A 6,342-nucleotide genomic window follows, 5' to 3' on the forward strand; every position below is an offset into this window, starting at 1 on the left:
AGTTCTTTGACTCTGCTGTTGGTTTGCTTTGCTTTGGAAACCAGGGATTGATTTTAATGATGACTCTGAGAGTGGGAGAAATGGTAGGCGGAGTGAGTGACAGATTTCTGAACTGGTCTGCTCTCACAATCTGTCATAGATGCAGTGATTTCTTTATATATTCAGTAGGGCATTTGTACCCAATGAGATAATAATTACATTAGCTCCCGTAACATAAGAATGAGATATGGATAACATTGTACTGAGAGTTTTAAGAGGTTTATTATAGTTCTTAGTATCTACATATATTACACTCAAAGGCACTGACATGTCTGTGCTAGTATTGAGAAAATGAGTTATGAACTATTGCATGCTCCAAGAAGTTATCTCCCCTTTGTTCTCCCAACTCCCTATCCCCAGCCATCCTCTTCCCCCAGGTGCCTCATCCCTCCTCACACAAAAGGTTCTGTTTTGCTTTTCTCTGTAAGATCCATATTTTCTTTCTCATGGGCATTCGTTGCAGATCAAGCAATGGCCACTACTCTTTCCTGGGGCTGCTCGGAAAGCAATTAGCCAATCACAGGCCAGGACAACATTCCAATGGTGCTAGAAGAGGAGGTTCACTTGTCAGTGTGTTAAGGCCACCCACAGCACGATGTGGAGCACCCTTGACTTAAAGTCAGTTCAATCATGACTGACTTCTCTTCAGGATGTTTGAGAGCAGGGAGGTGAGCAATATTCATGCCAACTCCTTCAGTGAAATTCATGCTTTGGAATTTGTATGGGCCATTGGCATATAAGAGGAAGTAAATGTGTTTTGCTTCACAGGTGTTGAGTGGAAGAACTGGAACCTTTCTTGCTGTATTCAGATATGCATTCACTGTTGGAGGCTTATGTTCTGCAGAAACAGTAGGCAGACTATGCGACTTCTTTGCAAGGAATGAATAAAACATTAACTGGAATCTGGTGCACAGGGTTCCCTGCATTATGTTTAGTTTAGAATGGTATTACGATGTTTAAGCACATTTTAAAAATGCTCTTATTCCTATATAATGCATATTTCTGTTCTGAGAGCGTAAGAAATCAAATATTTTCTATCAATTCAGTTTTGATTCAGTTGCCTGGATGTTAGTTATATACAAAAACAGATATGCAGGGAGTGGGTCTTACACAGAATACATCTATTAGTGTTGTTCTAAGCTATATACAATATTTAGATGCCTAGAATCATATAAATTTGCACTGTGACACGAGTGTTACTGACTGGCCAGCATTTATTGCCCATTGCTAGTTGACCTTGAGAAAGTGGTGGTGAGCTGCCTTCTTGAACCACTGCTGTAGATTGACTCACAATGCTTTAGGGGGAGGAATTCCTCGATTTTGATTCAAGTGGAGGAATGGTGATATATTTCCGAGTCAAGATGATGAGTGGCTTGAAGGGGAACTTGCCCAACCTCATCTGATCGGAGGAGCCAATAAGGCTCAGGCCTGGTTTGTATTTGGATGGGAGACCACATGAGAAAATCAAGTGAAGTAGACTTAACAGTCATGTGACAGAATGGTTGTGCTCTTGTCTCTGGGCTAATAGGCTTGGGTCTGATTCCCACCTACTCCAGAGATGTGTCATAACATTGCTAAGCAGTTTGACGATAAATATCTACAGATTGTCCTGTGGTATAAAATCCTTAGGGTTCTTGTGGTGTCGTGGTAGTCTCTATACTCCTGACCCAGATGTCTGGGTTCAAGTCTCACTTTCCCAGAGATGTGTATATATCATGTCTAAATAAGTTGATTAAAAATATTTACAACATTCCAATAGCCTGCTTGTTATCATAAATAAAATGTTTCTCCAGCACCCTACACAATACTGATTGACTTCATACTTGTTTGTAATAGTTTAGAACAGTTAAGAAATAGGAGTAAGATCTTAGTGTTAAAGTTACATCCCAGATGTGTTTGGTTAGACCCCCTGAAGCTTAGAAAGTCTAAGCTCAGTTGGTTGACTATTCAGGGAAGAGGTTACCAAACTTTCAAGACAGGGAATTGAATGAAACATTAAACCTGTAGGTGTGATCGAGAAACAAACCCTCTGTCCTGTTTGTTTACTGCATAACTATATTCAGATAGACAGGATTGTACCTTACTGTTTGTTTTGAGCTCTTCGAACTTGCATTACATGTAAAGGGCATGATATATTCCATTTTATCTTTTCTTTTGCATAACAAACTTCAGTGTTATTGTTAAAATCAAATCTGCAGTATTGTGTGCTTGTGTTTCAGTGAATGACCATTTTGTTAATCTTTAAAAAAATCTTTTAGCTAAATTTCAGTCAGGGATTTAACTGTTCCAGTCATAATATTAGCTAGGATCAGAACAAAATAAAGAAAAATTATGTTAGATTCTAAGAGTTAATTGCAGTAAGTTTGGAGCTGTGTAGAAACTGCAGGAGTGAAGTTTAAAAAGCAAAGATGAAAAAAGATTGATTGGCAAAATTATGGAAGATTGAAATATGTTTTGTAAATAGATAGAAGGAGAAAAACTAAGGAGGAAGGAGAGTCAGTTAAAAACCAAAAAGATCACTTATGGTAGAGATGGTAGATATGACATTTTTCTTAATGAATAATTCATAGTTGTTCTCACAAAAATGAGGGGTGAAGCAGATGCTATGGTAAGAAGGATTGTGAAATATCGGGAAGGATAAACAAATTGAACGATGAATTGTTAAAAATCACCTGATGCAGATGAAATGTATCCCAGCCTGATAAGAGAAGCAAAGGGAGAACTATCATAAGCTTGGAAAATCATTTTCGAATTACCTCTGGTTAAAATGGTGTGTGATGATGAGAGGGATGCTAACGTTGTTCTATTGTTCAAACAAAAAGGAAGAAAAGTCCAAATAGTTGCAGACTGGTCAGCCTCAGTGGTGGCGAAATTATTGGAAAAAATTGGAGAGTCAGTCTAAACTGTGTTAAAGAGGCAAGGATTGACCAAGGACAGTCAGCATGGCTACGAATGTGTTTGAATTTTTTTGAGAAAGTAGGAGGAAGTTTTAATCAGTGAATTGTGTTTCATATGGATGTCGATGAGGATGTTGGCAAGGATGTTGGCAAAAAACCTTCTCTGTGTCAGTTGGTAAGGTGGTAAGTGTTTTCTTTTGTGTTTCATTTTTTCAGTGGTCTATCTGGGAATTTAGAATAGTGGGAATGGAGGTTAGGACAGTTGAATGTTCGTCCTGCAGTATGTGGGAGGTAAGGGTCACCTTTAGTGTCCCTCCTGACTTCATTTGTGGGAAGTGCACACAACTCCAGTTTCTCGAGAACTGTGTTAGGGAACTGGAGCTGGGGCTAGACGTACTTCAGATCATTCGAGAGGCGGAGCGGGTTATTGAGAAGAGTTACAGGGAGGTAGCTACTCCACAGCCATGTGAAGAAGGTAGATGGGTTACCGTCAGTGTTGGGAAAGGGAACCGGCTGGCAGGGCAGAGATCTTGTGTGGTGGTTCCCCTCAACAACAAGTATACCGTTTTGGATACTGTTAGCGGGAAGGTGGTGGGGTTGACCTACCAGGGGGAAGCAATGGGGCACAGGTCTCTGGTTCAGAGTCTGTCCCTGCTGCTCAGAAAGGAAGGGGAAGGGGAGCAGAGCTTTAGTCATTGGGGACTCCATAGCTAGGGGGACAGATAGGAGGTTTTATGGGAATGAGAGAGAACCACGATTGGTGTGTAGCCTCCCAAGTGCCAGGGTTCGTAATGTCTCGGATTGTGTTTTGGGATCCTTGTCGGGGAGGGAGAGCAGCGCCAAGCTGTGGTCCACATAGGCACCAATGGCATAGTTAGGAAGAAAGGTGGGGATCTAAGGCAGAAATTCAGGGAGCTAGGGTGGAAGCTTAGAGCTAGAACAAACAGAATTGTTATCTCTGGTTTGTTGCCCATGCTATGTGCTAGTGAAGCGAGGAACAGGGAGTCCGCGGAGCTGAGCATGTGGCTGCAGGAATGGTGCAGGAGGGAGGATTTTTGATTCTTGGATAAATTGAACTCTTTCTGGGGAAGGTGGGACCTCTACAAACAGGATGGTCTTCACCTGAGCCAGAGGGGTACCAATATCCTTGGGGGGGAAATTTGCTAATGCTCTTCGGGGGATTTTAAACTAATGCAGCAGGGGGATGGGAACCTGAATTGTAGTTCCAGTGTACAGAAGGTTGAGGGTAGTGAGGTCAGGGATAGGTTTACAAGGTCGCGAGGGGGCACTGGCAACCAGAATGTTTGTTTGAAATGTGTCCACTCCAATGCCAGCAGCATCCAGAATAAGGTGGGTGAACTTGCAGCATGGGTTGGTATCTGGGATTTCAATGTTGTGGCTATTTCAGAGATATGACTTGAGGAGGGACAGGAATGGTTGTTGCACATTGCAGGATTTAGATGTTTCAGCAAGAACAGAGTTGATGGTAAAAGTTGGAGGGGGGAGGATGGCATTGTTCATCAAGGGTAGTATGACAGCAGCTGAGAGAAGGTTTGAGGACTCATCCACTGAGATAGTTTGGGCTGAGGTTACAAAGAGGAAAGGAGAGGTCAACCTGTTGGAAGTTTTCTATCAGCCTCTAAATTGATACTGGGATATAGAGGAAAAGATAGCAAAGATGATTCTTGGTAGGAGTGTTGGGGAACTTTAACTTCCCCAATATTGACTGGGAATACTATAGTTCAAGTAGTTTAGATGGGTCAGTTTTTATTCAACATGTACAGGAGGGTTTTCTGACACAGCATGTAGACATGCCAACAAGGGGTGATGCCATATTGGATTTGGTACTGGGAAATAAACCCGGCCAGATGTTAGATTTGGAGGTAAGTGAGCACTTTGTCAATAGTGGCCATAATTTGGTTAAGTTTACAACAGCAATGGGCAGAGATAGGCATATACCACAGGGAAAGAGGTATAACTGGGGGAAAGGCATTTATGATGTGATTAGGCAAGATTTAGGATGCATAGGATAGGGAAGGAAACTGCAGGGGGTGGACACTCTTGAAATGTCCCTTCAAGGCTCATTCAAGGAACAGATACTGCGGGTCCTTGATAAGTACATACCTATCAGGCAGGGAGGTAATTGTTGAGAGAAGGAGCCAAGCTCTTGTCAAGAGGAAGGAGGAGGCTTATGTGAGGATGAGGTGTGAAGGGTCAGTTAGGGGGCTTGAGTGTTATAAGTTAGCCAGAAAAGATCTAAAGAGAGAGCTAAGAAGAGCCAGGAGGGGACATGAGAAGTTGTTGGTGGATAGGATGAAGGAAAACCCCAAGGCCTTCTAAGCCGGTGTTATTTTCTGGTTCTGTAGATTGTGAAGGAGCAAAAATGGCCATTAGTACAGTGATATGTACTTCTTGTCAGATGTGGTAGTTTAAAGAGAGTTTAAGGGTTACTGCGGATTATATCTGCTATAAATGCTTTTGGATGTGAATCTTATCTGATCGAATGGATCGGTTGGAGAGACAGTTAGAAGCAATGTGGAATTTGCAACGGCACCAGTATGTGATGGATGGCAGTTATAGGAAGGGGGATGTCTTAGATACAGTCATAAAGATGGGTTAACTCTAGGAAAGATAAGAGACGTAGGCACCTAGGGCAGGAGTCTTTTGTGGATATACCCATTTCAAACAGCAGAGAAAAAGCAGAATGTGTGTTGTTTCCCTGGTGGCAGAACCAAAGATGTCTTAGAGAGGGTGCAGAATGTTCTCACGGGGGAGAGGGGCCAGCAAGAGATCATTGTCCACATTGGAACCAAGGAAGGGAAAAATTTGAGATTCTGAAGGGAGATTACAGAGAGTTAGGCAGGAATTTACAAAGGAGATCCTCAAAGGTAGTAATATCTGGATTACTCCCGGTGCTATGAGCTAGTGAGGGCAGGCATAGGAGGAGAGAGCAGATGAATGCATGGCTGAGGAGCTGGTCTATGGGGGAAGGGTTCACATTTTTGGATCATTGGAATCTCTTTTGGGGTAGAAGTGACCTGTACAAGAAGGACGGATTGCACTTAAATTGGAAGAGGAGTAATATATTGGCAGGGAAATTTGCTAGAACTGCTCGGGAAGATTTAAACTTGTAAAGTAGGGGGGTGGGACCCAGGGAGATAGTGAGGAAAGAGATCAATCTGAGACTGGTACAGTTGAGAACAGAAGTGAGTCAAACAGTCAGGGCAGGCAGGGACAAGGTAGGACTAATAAATTAAACTGCATTTATTTCAATGCAAGGGGCAGATGAACTCCGGGCATGGTTAGGAACATGGGACTGGGATATCATAGAAATTACAGAAATATGGCTCAGGGATGGGCAGGACTGGCAGCTTAATGTTCCAGGATACAAATGCTACAGGAAGGA

At 42.4% G+C, this 6,342-nt stretch overlaps 1 long non-coding RNA gene across 1 annotated transcript in view; it reads left to right on the top strand.

Annotated features, from left to right (window-relative positions):
- Window positions 1–624: 624 nt before the first annotated feature.
- LOC122563118 overlaps window positions 625–6,342 on the top strand; it is a 36,956-nt gene continuing 31,238 nt past the window's right edge. Inside the window, exon 1 of the long non-coding RNA XR_006315486.1 lies at window positions 625–707. This is a non-coding gene — a long non-coding RNA (uncharacterized LOC122563118). The remainder of the gene's footprint in view (window positions 708–6,342) is intronic.

Source organism: Chiloscyllium plagiosum, chromosome 26, assembly GCF_004010195.1.
Source record: "Chiloscyllium plagiosum isolate BGI_BamShark_2017 chromosome 26, ASM401019v2, whole genome shotgun sequence".
Taxonomy (NCBI): domain Eukaryota; kingdom Metazoa; phylum Chordata; class Chondrichthyes; order Orectolobiformes; family Hemiscylliidae; genus Chiloscyllium; species Chiloscyllium plagiosum.